The following is a 26,709-nucleotide window of genomic DNA, read 5'->3' on the forward strand; positions in this document are numbered from 1 at the left end:
ATGCCTTTATTATTTCAGATAGATAAGACTAAAGTGTTTTTGGGAGAGGGTTCTTGAATTAGTAAAAATATTGATAAATAAGTTCCTGTACTCTGAGTTTTTGAAATTTAGCCTGGAATTGTCAGCAGGGGCATTATCTACTGAAGCTGAATGGCCGTCTGGATCTTGAAACAGCTTAGTCTTCTATTGTCTTCTTTGTGGTTAAAATTTTTTGTTGCTTTTAACTCTTTTATTATCAAAAAGTTCAAACACAAGCAAAAATAGAGTGAATAGTGTAGAGATTTCCCATGCATCTATCACACGCCTTCAGTAGCTATAACTTCAGAGCCCAGGTTGTGTCATCCACACATCTGTGGTACATTCCCTCCTTCAATCTAGTTGAATTGCAGCATTTTGAAATACACTTATTGTGAACATTAAATAAAAGAGGCCTAGGATTTCCTAAAGGCTTATACCAGCTCAGCAATATAAGGTTTAGAGAAATATTATTATATAAAATTGAATTATGAGTCATAGAAAGCACAAATGAGTTTCCAGTGGTTGTTTCACCAGTGGGAGCAGGAGTAGGGGATGGTAGATATTAAGATTATAGTCTCTGGAGCCAAACTGTTTGGGGTCAAATTTTGGTTCCATCACAATCCAGTATCCTTAAGACAATTTCTTAACCTTTCTGTGTCTCAGTTTCCTCACCTGAAAATGAATACAATAGCACTGATCTGAGCATGAGGGATGATGAACCAGTGCGTGCCAAGACTCTGAAAATTGCTGGGAACATAGAATGCTCACTGTTAGCCTACAACTGTTGGTCAGAATTCTTAGAGTGATGGTAGGGTTGTGATTTGTCCAAGCAGAAAGCCAAAGGTTATATCTGAGCATATTGGGCTATCTTCTGACCATTGCTTTTCTCCTGATTATTTTATAATGCCAGGCTAGGAAAAGTCTCCATTGAGATGTCTTGCTTGCTTTTGCACCCTCTGAAAACTCCTTGCTCTTGCTTCAGTCCTCCCCTGCTCTGAATTAATTCTCTCTACAAACAAAAGGTCTCTGAGCTTGTCTTGCCCACCCTCTCACTTTGAGGACAAGGGAGTAGAGATTTGTCTAAGCTCACAGAGCAAGGAGTAGATCTGATGGAAAAGACCCTGTCATGGGCTTTATGGACTCCTCTAATGTCTGTTTGAAGGGGCACTGCAGTTGGGTTTAGGAAACACTGTTGGGCCTGAGAGGCTGCCTCATGTCTGAGGCTCTTATGCATCCATCTCTGATGTAGAGGTCTTCCAGGGCTGCAAGTTACTCAGATACTTTTTTCATTGCTAATCAGAATAGTGAAATTCTGAGGATGGCAACAAATGGATGGTGAGGACCTTCCCTAAGCTATTTTTTTCTATACTATTCATCAAATAGTAATGGGTGTCATTTATTGAGCATTGACAATGCACGTGGCATGTGCTATGTGGTTTTCTTATTTACTCCTCCCTATATCCCTATGTAATATTTACTATTAATATCTTCATTTTATAGAAAATAAACTAAGGTACAGAGAAGCTAAGCTACTTACCCAGCTGATAAGAGACAGCCAGGATTTTGTTCCAAGTCTGTCTGACTTCTTAGGGCATTTGTCCACAAGAAATAGGTTTGTTCAAACATGTGCACTCGAAATGCATCTGTGGTTTTGCTCTTAGGCTTCCTGAAGATGAAAGTCGTCAGTATTCCTATAAAGCAAGCTGAATGGAAAGCCTTTTCTCTAGTAATAGTTTTCCCACAGTGAATTTTCATAATGCCTAATTACAAGCTGGAAATTTGTCATAAATCTTGACAAATACAGAGGCGGGTGGGGGTGGTGTGGAGTTACCACTGTAAAAAGTAAATATTGAACTGACAGGTAAAAAAAGATATGCTCTTTTAGTAAATTAACCATGCTTCAGTGGTGGATTTTGTTTTTAAGGCCATTTGTCTCTCTTGAGTTTTTGTAGAGGAGGGTGAAATACATCTAAGTCAGTTTTTGAGAACATGCAGTGCTGTTGTAAAACAAATGATAAACACTGATGCGCTGCAGAAATAAAAGTTGGCTGAATCTTCTGGGAGGTGCTGAAGAGAACTGGGACATGCACAGTCAGACATTTTAGAAACCTGGAATTGACTTGAAGTGCTTTATCTTTTACATTACGGGTACAACTGCAAAAATAGAACTGAATGTGTGAATGAAGAGAGAGGTTAATTTCACAACTTTGGAGAATTTTTTTCCCCTCCAATAGAGTAATGGTGTTTTAAAAATTTTTTTTCTTCACTCGAGGGGACATGGTCTAAAATTTAGAGCTAAAAATGCAAACATCAGATATAAATGATTGACTTGTCTTTTATCAGGCAATCTGATACAATTTGCACTCGTTCATTTTTCCTTTATTGGCTACAGTACTTTCTTCATCTTGACAGAATCAGTTAAGCTTTACCTATAAAAATATTGGTAGAGATTTGAAGTCATATGATCTTTTTGCAGAAAAAGAAAAGGATAAAGGGAATTGCAGTTGCCAGTGTTGGGGTGAGTGAAGTGGGAAGGGTCACTGTTATGTTGCATTCTTGGATTCTTAACCTTTGAGAAAGCAGAGCAGCTCTTTAGTACTGGCCACTGCAAACCATTTTCCAGAATTTTTCCATCATCTCTGTTTTTTCTTTTTCTTTTTGTCTCTAATGTCTTTATCTCATAAGAACATATTCACAACCTGTAAAGCAGGGTTTAGGGTTGGAAATTTCTGTTTGTCTATCAATAGAGACAGATTCAGAGTGCTATTTAGCTTGTCAGTGTCCACTTCTTTGTGCACTCATGTAATTTCTGGTGGGGTTGGTCACCCATTGGATTACTGTGTGCTAGTGCCTTCATGTTTACAGATTGTTTTCTATCCTAATATTTAACATTTGTCAATGCATTATGTCACTGCTATTATTAAATGTGAAAATTCAGTAAGTTTTAAAAATCAATAAACCTTAATTAATGCTTGATTTAAATGCTTGATTTAATTATTAACTTAATTTAAATTTTAATAATAACATGTATTAAAAGTCTTGAATAGATAAAGCATTGTTTTCCCTTGAGATGAATTCTGTCTTCATTTGTTCTTTTGTCCATTTATTCACAATTGCTTAGCATCTTCTGCTTGAGATCCAGAAATCAATAATCACAGTTTGTGCCCTCAGAAAGTTCACAGGTTTGGGGTGAAAAACAGTTGTATGAAATAAATGATGCTATAGTTCACAAAATATATTCTAACTACATTGGACCATCTGCATTGGGAGAGAGGGTGTGTGTGTATGGATAATCCCAGACCCTGGGATTAGAGCATCATGGTTCAAAGCCCATTACCCTCTGGTTTTGGGTATTTAACTAATGTTCTTAGGCCGTGATTTCTTCACCTGTAAAATGATACTGAGCTCCTAGGAGTGTTGTATTAATTTAACATGTGATACATGTTAAGTATTTATATAGCATATCCTATAGTCTTTGGGGGATCAAGGATAGTCTCTCAAATGAAGTTAACTTTAAACAGCCTGAATGGCATAGATGCTTCTAGTCACAGGGAACTGGATATGACAAAATGGAAAAGAGTTTTGCCTGTTTGAGAAAGAGAGTAAAGGTCAGCATGGCTGAAACATGTCAAAAGTGGGGAAGTTTCTTAGAGGTACTGGAAGAGTCCAGATCGTGCTGAGCCTAGTAGGTCATGTTATGCAGCTGCATGTTGTGCAAGTGCAATCAGAAGTGATTGAAAGGTTTACACAGAGAGTTGCATGACCTGAATAATATTTTTAAACTAGTTGCAGAGTGGAGAATAGATTCGTGAACAGCAAGAGTAGACACATGGAAATAGATTAGAAAACTGTTTCAATAGCTAAGTCCAAAAATGATGACCATTTGGATTAAACAGTGTCAGGGGTGTAGGGGCAGTGGACAGAGTGAGAAATCCTGTATAATTAATAGGACTTGGTAAACAACTGGATGTTGTTGGGGAGTGCCAATTATGATCCTATGGTGTTTAGCAACTGGGTCTAGTGAGATGTCATGTGTGAAGATGGGCAAATTGGAAGAAGAGCAGGCTTGGACTTCTCAATTTACATGCTTTTGAAACACTCAAGGGGAGATGTCAAGTAGGCATAAGACGTCATGTAGATGTTAAGTGAAGTCATGGAAATAGATGTGATCACTCAGAGAGATGGGATGAAGTGAGAAAATCTGAGGACCCAGTACTCAACCACTGGAAATTCCAAAATTTAGAGGACAGAGGAGAAGCGGCCAGTAAAGGAGGTGGATAAGTCATGGTCAGAGAAAAGGGAAAATAAGGAAGTTGTAGTTTTTAAGGAAGACATAAGAAAATAGCATATTCAGGAGAAAGGAATGATTATCCATGTCAAATGCTAAGGAGCTAATAAATAATCAAAAAACACCATGGAATTGGTATCATGGAGCTCACTGACATAAATATAGAAAATACAATTTCTTTAAAATTGCATTGGATTTTAACATATTGTTTACAACAGTAAACATAATCAAGTTTACTGTTGACCAATTGAATAAATATATGAAGACAATAAAAGAGACATATTATTTTCCCAAGTGGCAGTGTATTTAGAAATTATCTTACTTCTGTCTTTATGTAACTGTATGGTATACAAGGAAGCAGTAATAAACTATGCTGGTCTAAACTTACTTCCCTGGAAGTGCAAAGTACTTGAATTCAGCACTTTCTTCTTGTGTATTCCCAATATCAAGATTACCAGGTACCATTGCTGAGGGAACCATTTGCATAGACCAGTAGTTCTCAACTGGGGGCAGTTTGGTACCCCAGAGCACATTTGGCAATGTCTAGAGATATTTTTGATTATTACAGCTGGCGGCAGGTATGTTACCAGCATCTAGGGAGAAGAGGCCAGGGATGCTGCTGAATATCCTGTAATGCACCAGACAGCCCCCCGCAACAAATAATTATTTGGCCCCAAATGTCAATAGTGCTGAAGTTGAGCAACCTTGACATAGACTAATGCAGACCTGCTCAGTGCCTAACATCACGCCTTGACAATAGTAGATCTTCACTAGCATTGTTCTGCAGGAGAGTGGGAGATCCTTTACTGCCTTTTGTTCATGGTTTACCAATAGGTTTATGTAGTAAGTGATCTTTGAATTTGGTTTTTATATTGAAACTTCTTTGTAAAAAACAAAGTGAATAAATAAAAGTATTGTGAACTCACGTGAATTACCACTGCAGAATTTTCAGTAGAATTTATCTATGTGGTTAAAAATAGAGGACAGTGCTCCACCCAGTGCATGTTAGACTTCTTACATCAGAACTGGATTCTTTATGTAGAGTTAGTTCCTATGCTGAAGTGCATATTAGAGAAGTTTCAGTATTAAAAACATAATTTAAACATTTAATAGATTTATTTTCTTATAATGTGTAAAGATCTACTTCTTTAAAAATAATAAATTTTATTTTCTCTTGATTATAACATAGTTCATATAGCTCATATTTGTGTGTGTGTGTATGTGTGTATGTGTGTGTGTAACTATAATAAACTCTTAGATACCCATAACCAAGGCAGGATATGGAATTTAACCATTATCAATAAAACCCCCTATGTGAATTCCCCTCTTTGCCAAGGAGAAACACAATTCTGAATATTTTGTTTCTTGTTTCCTTGTGTTAAAATTCCACTACATATCTATGTATCCCCAAACGAAGTATGAAATTAGTTTTTAAAATGTCTATGCCTGTAGGGTGGATTAGCAAAGAGAGCCATGGAAAAAATAAAACAAACTCAATGGCTATTTGAGAAATGCAGAAACATGGCTTTGAGGCTTGGCACCAAGCGTGGGGGCAGTGGCACCATTAGAAAGAAGTAGACATTTCTGTGACTGTCTGCCTCTGTGGAGAAAGGGGGAGCCTAAGGTCAAGATGACAGTGGTTTAAACACAGTGTTAGAATGGAGGTTTTATGAACAGAATCACAGAAGGAGGCAGAGGACAAGAAGCACACAGGCTGAGACAGACTTTGTATGCAGTGCCTTCTTTTAGGAAGATTGAAGTGCCATGTTTATTGTCTAGACTTGTACTTGCCATGGAAGCAGGACATCTGAGAGCTTGCTCTGTCTGGGCAATTCAAGATAGAGACTTAGAAACGTCATTGTTGAACAGTAGAGCTGGAGGTGAAGATTTGAGAAACTTCAGTGTAGGTGCGAGTTGAAGCCACATGAAAGAAAGAGACCTGGGGACAAGAAGCTTAGGAAATGCCCATCACTAATGATCGCTAATGGTGGTATTGAAAACACATTATAAGCTTTTGCTATGGCTATTGCTTATTTTTATTTAAAAACTTTCAGTCATTTTATTTCCACGTATAGGCTTCCTCGGGCTGTCTTTACAATATATGTTATGGTAGGGGATTATTAGGCTGACACAAAAGTAACTGTGGTTTTTGCCATTAAATGGAGTGGACCAAAGAATTTTGCACCAATTCTTTGGTCTATGTGTCTGCATTTCTCAAATAGCCATTGAGTTTGTTTTATTTTTCTGACTGCTCTCCTTGCCAATCCATCCTACAGGCATAGACATTTAAAAACTCTAATTTCATACCTTGTTTGGGGAAACATAAATACATAGTGGAATTTTAACAAAATGTTAAATGTTTGAATGCTACAATAACATTCTAAGCTAGGTTAGATTCTTGTGACAGTAAATAGGATATTATGGTTTGGCTTGGAATTCTTGTAAGACTTGCAACAGTTTTTAATCCTGATCCAAAAGAGTTTAGTCATCAGAAGAACCACAAGTGGCACAGTAAATGTCAGTGCTAGGTATAAATGTGACCTCAACAAAGTTTGTTTCTAGGGCTGCCATTCTCCTTTTTGTTAGTTTCTTTGGTCCTACATTTCTTCATCTTCACAATAAGAAGTTGGTCTGGATAATGTGTCAAATCATTAAAATAATGTTCTCTGCTTTTTAACCTTCATGACCTTCCATCCTGCCTGAGGCCTGTGCCTGGGGGATTTCACTCTGCCCTTTCTTCTCTCATAGGCCATTTAAATGTTACAGCTCTAAATTCATTTTTCTCAGAGTCCTGCTACTTACTAATGCTAAAATACAAGTCTGTATTATTTGCAGTAATTCACAATACACTATGATTGGCCTCATATATTCACTCCCAGATGGCTTCTTCACTGGGGGTTTCACTGCCTGACCCTAAAGTAGGGCTCAATGGTAGACCATTCAGGTAGCATGGCAGAGGTAAGCTAAACAGGGTGATATTGTTATTATTTATTTTCACAAGTACTTTTCTGATCCATATTTATCTAACCTTTATAAACATAACATTAGAAATGTAGGACCTACATTTTTATGTTTTTCTTACTTGAGATAATTTTCAAAAGTTTTTACTTTCCAGTCGATGAACTTTCTTTATTTAGCTTGTATTTGAATTGACTGACTGTTCTTAAGTCAATTTTTATGTGATCATGTTGCTACATAGGACATTCTTAGTCATATAGCTATAGCTGCGAGTTTGTTTAAATATCCCATATAAAAAGTTATAAAAATAAATAGTAAAGCTGTTATTATGAATTTACCTATAGGAAAACTGAAATTTTATTAAAAATTTCTTATCAGCATTTTGTGGTTTTGTAACAACACCATGAATGCAAACCCAGTAAGTAGGAGGGAAAGTATTCTGTATTTGTAGTTAGGATTGTATCGTTTGATTCAAAATGATGAGTTAGATTTTAAACTTATTTTGGAGCCCAACTTTTCTTGAGTTTCCACACGAATAAAGATATTTATATAATAAACATTCAGTTTATTACTGAAAAATGAATTAAGATGACAGTAAATAACCTCGGGTATAGGACTCTGCATTGTAAAGTGGTACATTTAATGTTTATGCAAGAGTAAGATTTTTTTAAAAATTAATTTTAAAAAGTGATTAGCACCTTTGCCGTACAACTCTTAATATTTTTCTTTTTTGTAACACTGCATAAAATTTGAAGTATTTTTTGCTTCAAAATTTGACCTACTTAGAAAAGTTCTGATAATTCCAGTGTAATGTATTCCTTGTTTTGTAAGCAAGCGCCTTTGGGTAATGTATTGGAGAGACAAGTCATCTCATCAAGAAGCGTAATAGACCCTATCACATTTCAAGATATATTTTTTTTCCCTAGAACTTCTGCTTCAAATTTAGTCTGTGTTTAATGATACCACACTTTACTGGTGAGGGTACTTTTCCAGCAGTTTAACTCTCTTTGCATACAAATGGTGTTTTGGGTCTGGCTGCCATTACTGATACTTTCCTTGAAATGAGGTGACATAATTTGATTTTTTGCAGTCAGGAATAAAAGGTTTTGTTCATCTTGAGATGTTACAGAAAGAAAGGTTGTCATTGAATGAAATGCATGGCTTGATGCCATTTGTAAAACAGGTTGGTGCTAGCTCAAGAAGGCAGGAACAAATTCTTACTTGGTTGAAAAGTATGATTGGCCGAGGGGTAAAGGAAAATCTCCAGAATTAGTCATTCCAGGGCTCTACAATGTAGATCTGAAGCAGCACGGAGGAAAGGCTGCCAATCCACTTTCATCTTAGCAAGCACAGAGGACAGGCTACCAATCCATCTTCATCTTAGCAAGCACTTTTCCCCTTCTTGATTCCAGTGAGCTATGTATTTTAGTCAAAGATGTTAAATTTTGAAGGCTTCTCAAGAGACTCTCATGACAAGCAAGATATTCTTTATTATCTCCTTTTGTTATTGAAGCAGTTGAGGTCCTAAGAGATATTAAGTGACTTTTCCAGGAACTCAGATATCACCACCCTAAAATTCAGGTCTTCCTCCCCTTACAGCAGCCTCTCTCTAGATCAAGCTTGTCCAACCCATGGCCTGTGGGCCATGTGCAGCCCAGGGTGTCTTTGAATGCAGCCCAACACAAATTTGTAAACTTTCCTAAAACATGAGATTTTTTTGCAATTTTTTTTTTTTTTTTTTTTTTTTTTTTAGCTCATCGGCTATCATTAGTGTTAGTGCATTTTATATGTGGCCCAAGACAGTTCTTCCAATGTGGCCCAGGGAAACCAAAAGATAGGACGCTCCTGCTCTAGATATACTGACTTTTCCAAGGAATGTCAGGGGGTAAGATCTGTTTTTAATTGGTTCCACTCCCGGGGGAAGGCTTTCTTCTATACATGTCAGGTTTTCTTTGACTTATCAATACCTTCATGAAGAAACAATGAACTGAAGGACATTTTAAAAGCAGGTTGTATAAGCCACTAACAAATTTTGAATAATTGCTAGTCTCTGCATATAAGTAAAAAAAAGAAAGCAGTTTAACAATATGTTAATTATATACAGAAATTATTTTTATCACAATAAAATTAAGACATACTACAAGAACAAATCGACTTAGTTTTTCAGTTTGCAATTATCTTCCCAAATTAAATACAAGTAAAGATCTTAGTAAATGTAACATTAAAGTTCTTGAACTATATACCACACACTATTCCACATAAACAGACAGGTTATATTAAAACTAGCAAAGCCGTATTTTGTCTATGCTTGCTAGAAAATAAATTTTGTATACATTCTAGGAGACTAAGATAATTTTGTATATGTAACTGACAGAAAATACTTCTAGGAGAAATATAATTATCGTATTAAAGGTTATGAAACGGCAGTCGAAACCCCTAAAGTCATGGATTCTAGTTAATACAGTATAATAAGGGAGAGCTCACACTATTCCTCATGAATCATGCTGCGAAAACTCCTGTCAAATAAAGAATTATTAAGTTGAGTTAAAGAAATTAATTTGTTTCTTCAAAACTGAAGTTAAGAAATGCAAACATTTTTGTTTTCTGGATGAAAACACTTTTTTTTTTATGCAATGCAATTTTCTAAATAAAAGGTTTATTGCATATGTATTTTGATGACCTTATTATACTCATTTTGCGTGAAATTGTTTAAAAAATAATATTCCCTCAAGTTAAATTGCTCAGTTGAAACTTCCCTGCTTCTCAATATAAGCATCAGAATAATACTTTAAGGTCGTAATATCAGAAGCTATTGACTAAGTGATTTAAAGATAGAATGTCTATATTCTCAATGGAGCAAATTAATTTAAATATGGTAGTTGAAGTTGCATTTTATGATAGAGCAGGACATTGTTGTCTTGTTTTTAAACCTCGCCCTGAAAATAATTATAGGAAAAAGCAATCTAGATACATTATAGATTTTTTTTTCTTGCATGAAGTGATTTAATCCTCTATTTTATTCCAGAGACTTATTTAGGTTTCATTTACTGTCCCACTGGGATAGTAAATGGTGTAATGCTTTCTTTCATATTACTATCTAAGTATTTAAATGCAGAAATGGAGATGAAAACTTTGACTCCTACTGCATTTGAATGTATGAATTTACATATATAAAAATGTACAATAAGCATGTGTATAGAAAAAAATCACTGCTATATTTTTTGTAGCTCTTGCTACAGAGACCAAGAGATCAAAATAAATCTGCCCTCAAATGAGAAGTGCCAGCTTCTTCACTTCACATTTCTCCCACCAGACACTCATGTTTAATAATGAGAATGAATGAATGATGCAGTGGATAAAGGTCTATCTTGTTAATTAGATGTTCTCACATGATGAAGTCTTAATACGCCTGTGTTTTCCATATTCGCTGTAAATCACCATAGAATTCAAGAAAATGGATCTTGTATGAATCTTCAGATCTATTTATTTTTGTGCATATGCATTTGATCAAGTAATTAATTTAAATGATTTAAATGTTTAATGACTCTACTGCTTTTGAAGTCATATGTGTGGTTCTTAAAAATTTTAAATACTCAGGTGTTAAGAGCAGCAGCCTTACCATCAGTTGGTGATTTCCTTAAGTGAAAATTTAAGAGTTTAAGGGTGCAAGTTGTGCAGCAATTAAGTAGAAAATGTACATGTGATTAATCATAATTCCAGTCTGCTTGTTTGTTTGAGCTCTTGGGTCAGTGCTAGTAATCTTACACACTTAATTGACACTTGCAATGTATGCCCATATGCTTAGTTTTCTAATTGTGGTTCTTATAGGGACTCACTTGGCACAGTAGTTTATATGCATCATCTCAATCAGAAAATGAGAAGAAATCCAGATGATATGAAGTATTCAATATCACCTTTGGTGAAGGCATTGTTAATGTGTATGGTGTGGCTGGATATGAGGGTTGAGGTGTCAAAGAAGGGTGTTAGTCTTGGAGCCAGGAAGATCTGGATTTTTACATAAGCATATTATTAGCTACCTCAGTGATATTTGCAAATTAACTTTACCTTTCCAAGTCACAGTTTCTTCATCCATAATGCCTTCTTTGTCAGGTGGTAGCAAACTAAAAGGAAAAAAATTATGTAAAGTTTCAGCCTACTTTCTAGAAGACGTGAAAAAATTGACTTTGCCTTCATGTGTTTCAGTTTCTTCATCTAAATGTCTGCTCTGTAAAGTAGTAGTAATTATATGATGAAGTCATTCTGTAAAGCTAGAAACAAACCTTCTAGAAGGCATAGACAAGTGTCTTAGTCTATAGTACAGTGTTTGGGGCCTAGGGAGTGCTCAGTAGTCATTTGAGTGACTTAAGGCACTTAGGATACTGACAAGATATTAAACAAATATTATTTCTATGATCTTCTTTTTCAAGAGTTCTTTAACTGGTTGAATTACTAGCTAACAATAGTTAACTATCTCAGTTAAGTAACTTTTTCCTTCAGGTCTTATTTCCCACATATATAATATGTAATATAAAGTGTTGTTTGTCAATTGCTTTTTTTTCCCATGGCTTTTCCTAAAAATATGATTTTGTTGGATGCACTAGCATAAAGAAGCCATTAAAATATTGAGAGTTTTTCATAGAAAGGGTAGAACACCAGTTAATATAATGATTAAGTGTGTGGTAAATTCACCCCACTTGTATTATGGTCAAGTCACTAGCATAAAGCTATTAAGTTTTCAGAGATGGCAAAAGGGCAGTTTTGGAATGAGACTCTTTTTTTTTGAGACGGAGTCTCACTGTGTTGCACAGGCTGGAGTGCGGTGGCACAATCTCGGTTCACGGCAAGCTCCGCCTCCCGGGTTCACGCCATTCTCCTGCCTCAGCCTCCTGAGTAGCTGGGACTACAGGCGCCCGCCACCATGCCTGGCGAATTTTTTTTTTTTTTTTTTTTTTTTTTTTTGTATTTTTAGTAGAGACAGGTTTTCACCGTGTTAGCCAGGATGCTCTCGATCTCCTGACCTTGTGATCTGCCTGCCTTGGCCTCCTAAAGTGCTGGGATTACAGGCGTGAGGCACCGCGCCTGACCGGAATGAGACTCTTACATTCTTTATGTTGAAAAGCACAGGTGCTGGAGTCCATGGTAAGACTGTTAGCTGGCTATCAAATTCCATTCCTTCTTGTTCCATGGAAACAGTACCTCAACACGTGCTGGTCAACTAGGCACTAGGACTTCCAGTTCCTATTTGAGATAGGTGTGGCCATGTGGCTGAGTTCTTATGAATAGAACCTGAGTGATTTGACAATTTGTATCACTTCCGGATCTGTGCTTTAAGATATTAGTTATGCTCCATGTTCCTTCCCCCTCCTGCTGGGTGGAACCTCACATGGTTTTGGTCCAGTGTCAACCTTATGCTGTAGCAGAGCTCTAGGAATGTCAGGGCAGCAAGGTAGAAAGAACCTTGGTTGATGAGGTCCTGCCAACCTGAAGTGTTACACAAGAAAGAAATAAATGTCTCTGTTGTTTACAGCACTGTATTAATTGGTTTCTTTGTTACAGCAGCTTAGTATAAACCCTGCCTGATACAGAGTCCCATAGAATTTGGTTGACCTGGGCTCTGCCCAGCATTAGCAAAGTGTTTTGAATCTCCAAGCCCCAGGGTCCTCATGTATTACATGGTACTATTGTGGGATTATACTATATAAGAGTTTAAAAGTTCAGCATTTAAGTATACTGGAGACTGTACTAAGTGCCTTCTATACACTGTAATTTAATGTTTATGACTAAGTTATGAGTTAGGAATTATCTGGTATGGATGGTAGCTTTAAGGAATGATGAGTGTAAATTACTTTCCCAAAGGTCTAGTGCTGGTACTGATAGAGCCAGATTTTTTTTTTTTAACTGTACTTTAAGTTCTAGGGTACATGTGCACAACGTGCAGGTTTGTTGCATATGTATACATGTGCCATGTTGGTGTGCTGCACCCATTAACTCGTCATTTACATTAGGTATATCTCCTAATGCTATCCCTCCCCTGTCTCCCCACCCCACAATAGGCCCCGGTGTGTGATGTTCCCCTTCCTGTGTCCAAGTGATCTCATTGTTCAAGTCCCAACTATGAGTGAGAACATGTGGTATTTGGTTTTCTGTTCTTGCGATAGTTTGTTGAGAATGTTGGTTTCCAGCTGCATCCATGTCCCTACAAAGGGCACGAACTCATCCTTTTTTATGGCTGCATAGTATTCCATGGTGTATATGTGCCACATTTTCTTAATCCAGTCTATCACTGATGGACATTTGGGTTGATTCCAAGTCTTTGCTATTGTGAATAGTGCTGCAATAAACATACGTGTGCATGTGTCTTTATAGCAGCATGACTTATAATCCTTTGGGTATATCTCCAGTAGTGGGATGACTGGGTCAAATGGTATTTCTAGTTCTAGATCCTTGAGGAATCGCCACACTGTTTTCCACAATACTTGAACTAGAGCCAGATTTTTAAAAAGCTCAGACCACCAGACTTCAGAGCTCATACTCTCAAGCAATACCAGCAGCTCTTAGCAGAGTGTGTGGAAAATATTAAGCATTTCGTAAGTGCTAGTAGTATTATTAATTCTTAGCAAACATCATGGAGCCCCTGTTATAGGTAAAGTAATGTGGCTTGTGCTTTGGGAGCCCTCAGGCTGTTTAGCAGGGGACACAGATACGTAAAAAAGTCATTAGAGTACAAGTACTGGATGAAAGTTGAAAAAAAGTAGGTTTTCTTCAACGAAAAGGTAATAGGGATCAATGAATCTTAGAAATTAGATCACCTACCATGCAATCACAAAATATGTCATATTCTACACTGTTTATATTATATTAATATTTAAGGTCCATACATCAGTTTCAATGGGGGCAGAGTGTGTAAGTCACTTTTACATATTCCAAGACTTAAGAATATGTCTTGTGATTTCTCTAAGAGAAATTCTCCAGCAACTCAGAAGCATAGAACCCTCAGTGGAAAATGTATGAAAATGAACCATGCTGCCCTGGACATTCACACGTGCCCCCACCCCCACCTCCACTGTCCCTGACTAGTGAATCCTTCCTAACACATCCAGATGCCATGGTCCCTGATTTTATTGGAATAGGGTAAAAAGTTTAAGAACCGGAAATTCTAAATTGTATTTCTTCATAGGATAAGAAATCAGCTTTTTGCTCACACACTTTTCCGTCAGGGCAGGAAGACCTTTTCTGACCCACCAATCTGAGTAGCACCTTTCCCTCCTGGTTATTCTCTTTTCCAGAATTCTGTATCTTTCCTCCATAGCCCACTTTTTATAATGGTAATGTTTGTGTTTGTTTTTACTTGCACATTGTGTATCTTCTTCCATCTTCGCTCTTGATGATAAGTGCCACAATTGCAAAAATCATATACCCTCCACCAACCAGTGCATGCAGATATCCTAGGCCAGTGCCTGACACACAGCAGGTGCTCAATAAATAGTCGTCAAATGTGAAAATACATGAATAATATTAGGTTTGAGTAAAAGAAAACTAAATATTTTTAGTTTCCCCACTTTCTCAACTAATTCTGAAAAAGGAAAATGAAAACATGATCTGGAATAGTTTGCTTCCGCTGAAGCTAGAAATTCACATTCACATTTGCTGGTCCTTTCACCTTCTTCCACTGTGCCAACCCATATGTGCCCAAAGAAACATAACTCAAAGCTGAATAAAGCATAACTCCCCTTTTGTCATCAGATTTTCTGGTCTGTAAGTCAACCAGAGAAGCAGTAATCTAGAACTGTTTGAATGACACATAGTTTTGCTCTACCCTTGTAGAGCATATAAAGAAGCAAAATTTCTGATCTCTAGGCAGGGGTCTAGTAGATAAGAAGACAAGACATATGCATAGCACGCCATGTAATACAGAGTGAGTAAAGAGTGCAGCAGTAATTGCTTAAGGGTTCAGGAAAGGGAGTTGGCACAGTGGCCTGGGCTGATCAGGAGAGCTTGGAATGGGTTGGTGAAGGGAAGTACTTGCCAGGTCTTGAGGGACTAACTAGAACAAGGAAGGTAACCTGAGCCCGGGTGAGTGAGCTAGAACACCAAGATGTATATTAGTTTGAATTTATTCCCAACCCCAGCAATTCATTCCCCAGTCCTAAGACATGGAGTGAAGTGTAAGTTGTTTATTTGGGAGGAGATCCCAGGAAACTCCAATAGGGGAAATGAGGCAGGGAATGGAAGGCAGCCAAAAAAACAATATGTTATCAAGTAAGTTGGTGTGCTGGGTAACTAAAGCTTAATTCTGCTGAGGAGCTCTGGAAAACTCTGTGCAACAGGCACGCAGTGTGAGGAGCGGGGGCATTTCAATACCAACTCCTGACCGTTGTTGTTGGTTTGGTTGGGGGCTGTTGTGGATAGGACTCAGACTGGGGGTGGGGGTGTTAATTCCTCAGCACTTCTGGCCACTGAAAAATACATCCAGTCATTACAGTTAGAAGTCAATGTCTGGCCACTGTGTACTGCAGTTGCAAAAGCAAGGAGATATGGATGGACTATTGATAGCATCTGCTATGATGTGTTTTCAGAAGTAAATCTGAGTTTTACCCATGCTCCAGAAATATGTTTACATGGTTTTGAGGTAGCAGCCTTTGTAGGAAAGAAAAGATGATGGTAATCTAAGTTTAATTAAGACTGAGTAATATAGGAATAGTTTGGAATTGACCAAATAGATTCTGAAGGCTTCTACACATACTTTTGGTGTCTCTCCAAATGGTGCTATTCATGCTACTGGTAATTACTTTTCTTTAACACCTTTTGATCCAGGCATTTTCTTGCTTACGATCTTTGGATGGATATTCATCCTGGCAGGATTAAGTCTTAACTCCTCAGACTTTAAGATTTCTACAGTTATTTCAACTGTTTTTCTAGCTTCATCAATATTGCTGAATATAAATTCTTCACTCTAACCAGACTTGTTTACTCACACTCCTTTTGGCTCCTGCTATTTTGGATTTGCGAGACACCCCCCACTTAGTTAAATTCTTCCCATTCTCCATGTCCATTTCCAAACTCCCTCATGCAGCCATCTCCCCTGGTCATCTCAGCCAGCAGACTGAGATCTCACTTCTCTCCTGGACCTCATTGCACAGTTAACATTGTGACATGTCTTCTATCTATTCATGCGAAGTTAAGTTTTTCTTATGTTATTAAATTTGTTGTGTGTTTATGTCTTGGCCCCTCAGCTAGAGGAGGGAAGTTCTTTTGTGTGTGTGTGTGTGTGTGTGTGTGTGTGTGTGTGTGTAGGGGGAGGCAAGAGTATCTGTTTTGAAGCTATACCTCTCAAGTTCAAATCCTGACTTCCCCATTTATGAGCTTTGAGTCCGTGGGCAAGTAATTGACACCTCAACAAGCATGGACATTTTATGCCTGTTAATCCAAGAGTACAAAAGGAGGGCACATAAATGAAAGTTCTGATGTGTATTAGAAAGGCTCTTAATATGAGAATCATCTTCAACACATTGAGTTTTGTAAAAATAATGGTAATTGTTCAAGGCCATTTTAAAAAAATACGTCGTTTCCTCCAAAGGTCTTCTTGTTACCATGTCATTTTCACAAATAAAATGTTTGCTGTTTCTTAGATTCTAAAACTAGTCTCCAACATTATAAAATCATAATTATTGCCGGGTGCTATGGCTCACCCTTGCATTCCCAGCACTTTGGGAGTGTGAGGCAGGCAGATAACTTGAGGTCAGGAGTTGTAGACCAGGCTGACCTGTTAACATGGTGAAACCCTGCCTCTATTAAAAATACAAAAATTAGCCAGGTATGGTGGTGCACACATGTAGCCCCAGCTACTCGGGAGACTGAGACAGGAGAATCACTTGAACCCAGGAGACAGAGGTTGCAGTGAGCCAAAATTGTGCCATTGTGCTCCAGCCTGGGTGACAGAGTGAGACTGTGTCTCAAATTTTTAAAAAATTTGTAAAATTGAAAAAAATCATAATTATTAAAGTCATAGTAATATTTTAAAAACAATTATCATGCATTAACAAAACAGCTGATGTCAGTAACACCAAAGATCAGGGTGTGGAATACATGCACCAGTGGTTCTCCATCTGACTAGATGTACTTTCCAGGAAACGAAAATACTTGAAGCTTTTCAAAAAGTTCTGGAAGAAAAACCATTTCTGACACCTACAAGTGTACATGTATGAGAAAACATTACAAATATAAAAACACATGTTTTCAAACTCAAATGTAATTTTAAGAACTTTGCCTTAATTTATGTTTATATTGCCAAGTAGCTTAAACATTTTAATAGTGTCACTGGCTGATGTTGATTGTTAGACACTTCATCCAATTCATGAAGTTGGTGTTAGCAATCTATATGAACTAGGTTAATTAAAATGTGAAATTTGCAAAACCAAACCTACATAGAATACTTTTAAACATCAAAAGAAAATAAAAAGAAAATAAATCACTGTTGTAGCCCTGTTTCTTTCATAGTTATATAGATTTGCTTAACCATATACAAGGAAAGAACTTTTCTTTTGAGGAAAAGGTACACTTGAACTCTGATCTGTAATTATTTAAGCTTTGGACAGTTCATAGCCTAATCATCATTTGCTGTAAATATACCGTACTCCCTTTCAAAGTGATATTTGATCTACATTTAGTACGTGGTATTAGATTTTAAATTTCTTAAAGATATAAAAAAGTTTTGGTATACTCAGTGGGTGATTGAAGATACGCTACTTCATGGAGAAAAATATATTAGGTGTGTCTGACCTGGAAATAATGTTCTATTAATCTTTTTCTTGTGTCAGATATATAACAAAAAGAACTGGAAACTATATTAAGCCAGGATATAAGTTACATATATATGTGTGTATATATATCTATAGAATATGAAAAGATGTTAGCCATTATTTTTTCTCTTATTCATGCTGTTCTCTAATTTAAACTCAAATTCTGGGGATTTGTATGAGTTTTTATGCATAAATACTAAGACAGGAAGATAGGGTTCATTGAATGATCCCTTCTTCAGATCCACTTTAAAAGGCAGACTTTACCTGTGTGCATAGATGTAGAAACAGGTCCAGAAACATCAGGGAACCTGAACAAAGTCACATGGCTGGTGAGGGGAGAATTCGTGTCAACTCCAATTCCCTTGGAGAATGTATGCAAATTGCCTGCTTGTGTTTGTGGAGATCTCTAAGTCAATCCATATTACCCACATTTCATTGCATAATTGTGAGTTTACTGAGACTTTGACCAGAAATATTGTAAAGCTGAGCTTGTTTCATGGTGTTTGGGAGGAGTTGAAATAAATCATTTCAAGGACAATGAAATGTTCAGCCCAAGGTACACTTGTCCTTGGTTTAAACACCCATTTCCTTTAAGGTCTTTCTAATGAGACCTTGCGGATTTTCCAAAAAATATACTGTGTCATTGTGGCAGCTTATTCACCTTACTTACATAGTTCGAGGAACTGCTTGTTTAAATTTAGATACTGTCTCTGATGAAATGTTTTGACAAAGTAATACCAGCTTGATACTATTTAAAATATTTTGACAGATGGGAAAATTGTTTCAGTCTGAGTTGAGCAATACTTTATTGCAGTATTTTGTGAGTTAGAAAAAAATGGTAAAGGTAGCCTCACTGTTCCCCAAAATAACATCCTTCCATTCTCCCTGAGGAGAGAAAGACCTCCATTCAGTCATAGATTACAGTATGTGTGCTGAGTATGTTAAGAATTCACACAGTTTAAACAAGAGGGAACATTTGGGGACTATTTCCAAACAGGGAACATTTATCATTCTGTAAGCAAACTGAACCTAAAGAACTTTCAGGAACATTTGTTGTGGTAGCACGTTATCAGAGCCTTCTCATGGCCTGGTGAAATTGTTCTCAATTAATAAAACTAAATCACTAGATTTTAAAACTAGCTTGGATGAAAAAAAAAGCTCAAACTTACCTACTTCAGTATCTAGATTTTTTTACAAAATGCTATTATAATTAAAAATATTTAAATATTTCAAATTAGTTGCAAAGGATGAAATCCAGGTGGTCCTTGTTTGTGATATTAAGCAAATGTGTTGAAGCAATGTGATAGGGCAATGGTCCTCAAAGTGTGATTCCTGGACCATTAGAAATGCAAATTCTAGGCTTTCTGAATCAGACACTGGTGCAGCCCAGCCATGTGGATTTTAACTCATGTTCCTGATCATTCAGATGCACCCTTTAGCATGATAAGTGCCCAGATAGTGTAGAGACTTTCAAGGTATCCCTTCGAGGCCTGCCACATTGGAAAGAGGGAGGACTGGGCGGGGATGATCAGGAATGATTCCCAGGCTTCCCCATGTCCATTTCAGCTATAGGAGCTTTGATTTTCTGTTTTACGTATCACAAAGTTTTGTGTTGAGCTCTGAGACTACATGATTTTGAAAAACACTGGGATAGATATTTCTTTGGAGGACGATATACCATGGCCCAGAAAATCTTTAGAGAATGACAGCATCTCTGGCTGTGTTCACGTTATTTTAGCAATATGTGTGTCCTGAAACTGAATTTGGTCAGTAAAGTAAGAGTTGGCCTGTGTGTCAGTGACGGCCTCATGTTAACCAGTCTCTTAAGGAACACATGTACAAATCAGAAATGCCAGTTTTCTTTTTCCAATGAGAATCAGAGGCATAACAAAAAAATATGCGTATACTCACGTTTAACTCCTCCTGATATTCTCACTGTGCACAAGTTAACCTTTAGAGTTGGAGATATCCCAACAATCCCTTGTCCAGTGATTGAATTGTCCATGATACCAATTCAGGCCTCCACCTTTGATGTATTCCTGCAGGTGTGACATAGACATCATACAGCATTGTTAACTTACAAGTATAGAATCAGGGGAAAGAGAAGTTGACATTTTCTACAGATTTTTATGAACTTGTACAAATCCACTACACACACACACACACACACACACACACACACACTTTTACTAAATTGCTGAGGGCCCCTAAATTCAGTGTCTTTCTGAACCATGTTATACAAATCTACTCTATTATCTCTTTCAAATTTGTTTCTAAAAAAATTTATATATTGTTGATGGTTATTTTTATAGATTTTTAATATCATTAATTAAATTGTAATAAGATTTTTATGTTAATGTAACTTTTTGCTCACATAATTTTATATTGATGTTATTTGTTTACCTCTCAGTTCTGGAGAGAGATGATGATGATGATGATGACAAAAATAGGTTACTGTTCTTATAACAAGGATTCTGCAGTTAGCTTAGAGGTCTTACACAGTACCAAACAGTGTTCTAAGTACTTTATATTTATTTATACCTTTTATTCACACAGTCCACCTATGACAAAAGCCTTTAACCTTTTGAACATAACCCCCAATGAAAAAATTGACATTTAGAACATATATACTTCCTCTATGTATATATTGTATATGATTAGGAAAAGAAATAATGAATCAACTTTTATTATGTCTAGTAACTTGTGATTTTTTTATTCCATTCCATTTTATTATGTTTAATTTCATTTTTAAAAGTCCATTTGAGATTCAGAAAATTGATTTCCTTACTCATATTAATTGTCACAGCCTGCAGAATGAAAAATTGTGCTGTCAGACAGATAGTATTATTTATATTTTACAGATGAGGAAATAGGCACAGAGAAATTAGGTTAGTTGCCCAAATTTACATAATGAGTGGCAAATCCACAGTTCAAACTTGGGCAGTCTGTCTCCAAAGCCCTCGTTCATAGTACTATATTCTGTCTTACCTAGTCACCTCCTTCATATTCTACTACTGTCAAGGAGGGATGAACCAAATGGGGAATGTTTTTCTCCCAAATATGGGGACAATATAGTGACAGCCTCAAATTCTCTAAATAGAAGGGTTTAGAGATGAAGGAATGGAAGCTGGCTGTAAACTGGCGTTAGAGCTACTTTTCCACTTGAAGGCATCCTTTTATTTAGGATGCGTGTTTGTTTTAGGAAGTATTTGTAAAGAGGCTGATGGAGATTAATATGGGGGAAATGGCTTTTGCCACTGAACCACCCTCTTGGCACTATCACGGGAAATTTATTTTAAACAATCTAAAGAACAGTGGGTGGAAAAGATGTATACCCAGATTTAAAACAAAATATTTGTTATGTGGAGATTCCTGGTGAATGAGGAGAGGACAAAGTGACAGTAGGACCTATCGTCCTGACTCCTTCTAGGGCATACAGTTAGAGGTGCAGGACTGCTAACATGGCTGCATATTTTTGAACACAGACATATTCTTTCCCTGGTGCCTTTAAATGTGATTTAAAAATAGGCGTCAGATGAACAGGCACAAAATGCAAAGATAGGAGAGCCATAGAGTGAAAAATCTATATTTCTCTATCTTTTCCTTGATTGTCTCTCCTTTCTCTCTCCTTCCTAGAAACAATCACTGTTGTCTCTTTCTTGTGTAGCCTTCCAGAATGCTATGCTGTGTGTGTCAGTGCGAGTATCTGTAGTAAACATTAACATATTACTACACATTTTCTGTGCCTTGAATAGTATCCTCTTATAGTATGTTTCAAATTTTGTTCCACATGTAGAAGTGCCTTTTGCCTCCTTTTTCACAGCTACATAGTAGTTCATCGTGTGGGTTTTCCAAAATTAATTTAACAGATCCTCTGTTAGCAGACATTAGATAATTTATAATCTTTTGCAAGCTTGATTATTTTAATGTAAATTGTAACTAGGGTTCTGAGCCCTCTGTGTGGTCTTTTATTCTTAGCAGAAGCTTCACAACTCTCTGGGTCTTCAGCAGGGACTGATAAAGATCAAATTGTTGAATTAGGTCAGGTTTGTGTCAGGAAGTCCCTTGATCTCAATTTTCTCAGATGGCTATTTTTAGCTTGTGAACAGTAATCATGGTAAGAAATCTTTGTATCTTGCCCCAGACAATCTTCTCTTGGAAGATTAAAGTGGCCCCCTTTAAAAGGTTTAAGGAATGCAATTTACTAACAGTTTAATGGGTTTATTAGGGACTTTGAGGATATATTTCTAGAAGGAGAAATATTTTTGCTTCTCTGAATGTTCTAGCTACTTTATTCTCCATAGCCATTAAAAACTTTTCAGATTTGTCTTCCTATAAATCATAGAGATTTGGAAAATTAGATATAAGGCACCTGTTTTCTTAAATGCATGGTTACCTATTCCTTTGTCCTTCCCTTTCAAGACAATTCTGGGAACAGTTTGTTCAGCTTTACAAAGAAAACGTTTCTTCACTACCTGAGTTTTCTGTCACCTATGCATTCTAAAAATATTTTAGCTGATTTCAGGGAAAAAGTGTTCAATATTAGTGAGTGATAATTATATGAAAAATAGACCAGTAAAGCAATCAAGTGGAAACTTGGTAGAAATGTATGGGTAAGAGACGTGGTCCATTCTGCATTTCTTGGATTCAATTATATCCACAGTAACTCAGAGATAACAAAATTGGTGCTATGTTGCAAATAATCTGAAGAAAATAATGCTGTAAATTCTTTCAGAAGTGATTTCCGAATTTAATATTTTCCCATCGGGAGATTTATGACCTGACACTGAGAATTATTAAGGCTCAGATCCAAATACTTAGTTTGTTTTCTCTTGCTCAGCATTTAGTAAAGAGGTGGAACACACTAGTCAGAGATTGGTTAGTCAAGCTCGAAATTCAGGATTTCATATCCTTGTCATCATGTGTGAACTTTGGAATATTTGGATTTTAATATATGCAAATGCTTTTATAATGTGTGATGTGTTAGGTGAAAATTATTGCACACACTAACAATTTAATTTAAAATGCTACTCTTGAATATTTGATAAACCACTGGAATATTAACATACCCTTAATGAATATAAGACTGTTTCTTCTTCCTCTGTTAAATCATGTGGACTGCATTCTACTTAATACACTGCCTCAATTTATCCTTTTGTGCTAAGATTTTAAGTTAAAATAGAAAATAAACATTAAATCAAGTTGGGCTGCAACCATGTTCACTTGGGAAATTTCACTTAGAGACGTTTGATATATTTTTGGAGAGATTTCAGGGATCTACATTGGTTAAGTTGAATCTATAATTTGGTTATACATAAAATTAAAGTTAATCTAAGTGGACAGAATCAATACTCTTCTGAGTTTAATTAGATGGCTAGCTTCCAAGCAAGAGATTATTCTTTTTACTCTCCTCCTATCCTCTTTCCTTAGGCAGCAAAATAATTCCTTTGCCAAAGTATGTTGGACAGTTCCCTGGTGACAAGTTCTATAGAAACTCATAGCTATGCTGTTAGCAATGTGAGACAGAAGGGAGGGATATGTGGGTGAGCAGGCCATTGTATTCTAGAGATAGTAATAAGCCTGCCCTATCTCCAGATCACAGCCCAGCCAAAGGTATAGTGTCCCATTTGCAGAGGATCTGTGGTCACTGTTTCTAAACCAAACTTATGAAACAGGATGGTGTTTCTTTCAGGCTGAAAAATCCCAGGACAGAAAAACAGGAAAAGTCGGGGAGATAAATTATAAATTAGACTGAAGTTGCAGTGTGAGAATCCTGCTATTAATAGTTATGTTTGATATGAAATGCCTGGAAATGTGGCAGTAAATTGGAGTGAGGTTTTATTTCAGGTAATAACTTTCCTTTTATCTCTGTTGGTGCATTGGCAAGAAAATCTAGAAGAGTTTTAGGAGGGCTGGATGATACAACCTTCATCGTTCTTTATGTTCAGTGTCATACACAGGCGTTTACTTATTGAAGAGTAAGTTATTTACAGTGTTTTAAGAGTGAGATTTTATTCTAGCTCCATGAAACAACTGGGTTGAGTTGTCATGGTTGATATTACAGAAATTATTTGATGAGTAGATGCATTTTTAGCAATAAATTTAAAATAGGTTTAGTAATATTTAAGCTACATGATTATATTTCTAACTTTGTGGTTGTCTTTTTTTTAAAATGAAGTTTGAAATTTGTGCTTTATAATTCAGATTTTTATTGTTCATGTTGCACCATCACAGATAAATATCTGTTAAGTAGTTAATATAAGCAAGGACTAGTGAGAAATAAAGACCAGTAAGAAAGGTTCTGTCTTCAATGGTTTGCATCAACCTGGTTGAAAAACCTTGGTACATGAAATAAATAACATTAGCCACACACAGGTTGTGATCTTATTGTAGGTATTAGGCACAGTATCAGAACAGAATGCATTTCTGTAATCCTCATGTTAAAGGAAATGGATTCTTTTTTTTTTATAAGACTAATGAAGGCAGAATAAACCAACTTTTTTTGTTCTGTTTTCTATACCTTATTGTAAAATTAATATTTATTGAGCACTCTAGGTGTCAGGCATTCACTGTTCTGTGTTTACCATATGTATGAATTCCTTTAGTCCTTAACATCTCATGAGATGGGCATGTTATGATCATCCCTTTAGAATATATAAAGGAACTGAGGCACAGCATGGCTCATTAGCTGCTCAAGGTCACAGAGCTCATGAAACTAGGCTGTAAAAACAAGCCGCAGGACTTGTGAGTCAACACTCTTAACTTCTGTGCTTTATACTTTCTCTCATTTCGCTTCATATTAGTTAACACCTCTCTGCCTTAAGCCTAAATAGATGTCCAATTTGCACTAGAAAAATACAGGCTTTAGGCTAGGATCAGAGACTTGAAATTTATTTCTGTAGAAAAGGATGAGTTATTTTGATGTAAGTATTCACAGCACTACATAATTTAAGTGATTAATCCTCTTTGGTGAGGTGGGGGGAGTTTCTAGGAGGATGACACCCTAACCTTTGGATGCTGAGAGATGCATATTTATGTAAGTGCACATTTCCTCTACCTGCTCAGTCTAAACTGACTTTCTTCCTGGACAGATCCTTATGATGGTGACTTCTGTCACAGATCACAAGAGAGCCAGTCACAGACTTGGGTGTCTGCACTGAAGAGAGTCCCTTAGAGACTGAGTGTCTGATGGAACTGTGTTTGCAATTGTCTTTTTCTATTTATGTGACCTTGGAAAGTTACTACTGAGTTTTATTTCTTCTTCTCCTTAAAATGGTAATGAAAATATCTAGCTCATAGGGTGGTTGTGAGAATGACATCTGAAAGCATCTATGAGCACCCTAGCTGCATAAGAGCTATACCAGTTTTTCTCAAAATGGTAAGTACCTGTGAAGTCATCTGGAGATCTTTTTAAAATGCAGACACTGATTCAGTTGATCTAGGGTGAGGCCCGAGATTTTGCATTTCTAACAAGCTCTCAGATGATACTGTGCTGGTCCAGGGACCACACTTTGAGTCACAAGGTCCTGCACAATATGCGTAGAAGAAATGTTTCTATTAATAGGAGCTCTTAAAGGTTGTATTAACAGAACATTTCTGTTGATAACTTTGCATTCAGTTTGGGGTTGTCTGCTGAAATATGTACATATAATGTATAAGTATTGAGATCTATGGCATTTAGAATCTTTTCATTGGGAAATAATGCATTCCATAATGGTTTTATGCTGCATTGTGACAAAAAATAAATTTGGAGTCCTCTTTGGAATAAGATTCCATTAAAAATTCACTCATGTTGCCAGGTGCAGTGGCTCATGCCTATAATCTCAGTACTTGGGAGGCCAAGGCAGATGGATTGCTTGAGCCCAGGAGTTTGAGACCAGCCTGGGCAACATGGCGAAACCACATCTCTACAAAAAAAAAAAATACAAAAAAATACAAAAAAATAGCTGGGTGTCGTGGTGCACACCCAGCTACTCAGGTGGTGTAATCCCAGCTACTCAGGAGGCTGAGGCAGGAGAATCGCTTGAGCTCAGGAGTTGAGGTTGTGGCGAGCCAAGATCATGCCATTGTATTCCAGCCTGGGTGACAGAGCAAGACCCTACCTCAAAAATAAAAAATAAAAAAAATAAAAATTAAGGCCTGGCGTGGTGACTCACACCTGTAATCCCAGCACTTTGGGAGGCCAAGGAGGGCAGATCACGAGGTCAGGAGATTGAGACCATCCTGGCTAACACAGTGAAACCCTGTCTCTACTAAAAATACAAAAAAATTAGCCAGGCGTGGTGGCAGGTGCCTGTAGTCCCAGCTACTAGGGAGGCTGAGGCAGGAGAATGACGTGGTCCCGGGAGGTGGAGCTTGCAGTGAGTGGAAGGTGCACCACTGCAGTCCAGGCTGGGTGACAGAGCGAGACTCTGTCTCAAAAAAATAAAATAAAATAAAATAAAATAAAAAATTAAATAAATAAAATAAAAATTCAGCCATGTTAAAAGACTCATGAGTGTAGTAATGAATGAAAGATGTGATTGAGTAACTTTGTATCATATGTTTATTTCTAGCAGCTAGATTTTCTTGACTAAAACAATAACAAGTCCTGGCTCTCTGATTATTCTAAAAAGTGATTTTATTATCTTTTTTTTTTTTTTTTTT

At 36.8% G+C, this 26,709-nt stretch overlaps 1 protein-coding gene across 12 annotated transcripts in view; it reads left to right on the top strand.

Annotated features, from left to right (window-relative positions):
- Positions 1-26,709, top strand: part of HDAC9 (histone deacetylase 9) — a 927,498-nt gene that overhangs the window by 207,198 nt on the left and 693,591 nt on the right. The gene's annotated exons all lie outside the window — the stretch shown is intronic.

The sequence above is a fragment of the Macaca thibetana genome, chromosome 3, assembly GCF_024542745.1.
Source record: "Macaca thibetana thibetana isolate TM-01 chromosome 3, ASM2454274v1, whole genome shotgun sequence".
In the NCBI taxonomy this organism is placed as follows: domain Eukaryota; kingdom Metazoa; phylum Chordata; class Mammalia; order Primates; family Cercopithecidae; genus Macaca; species Macaca thibetana.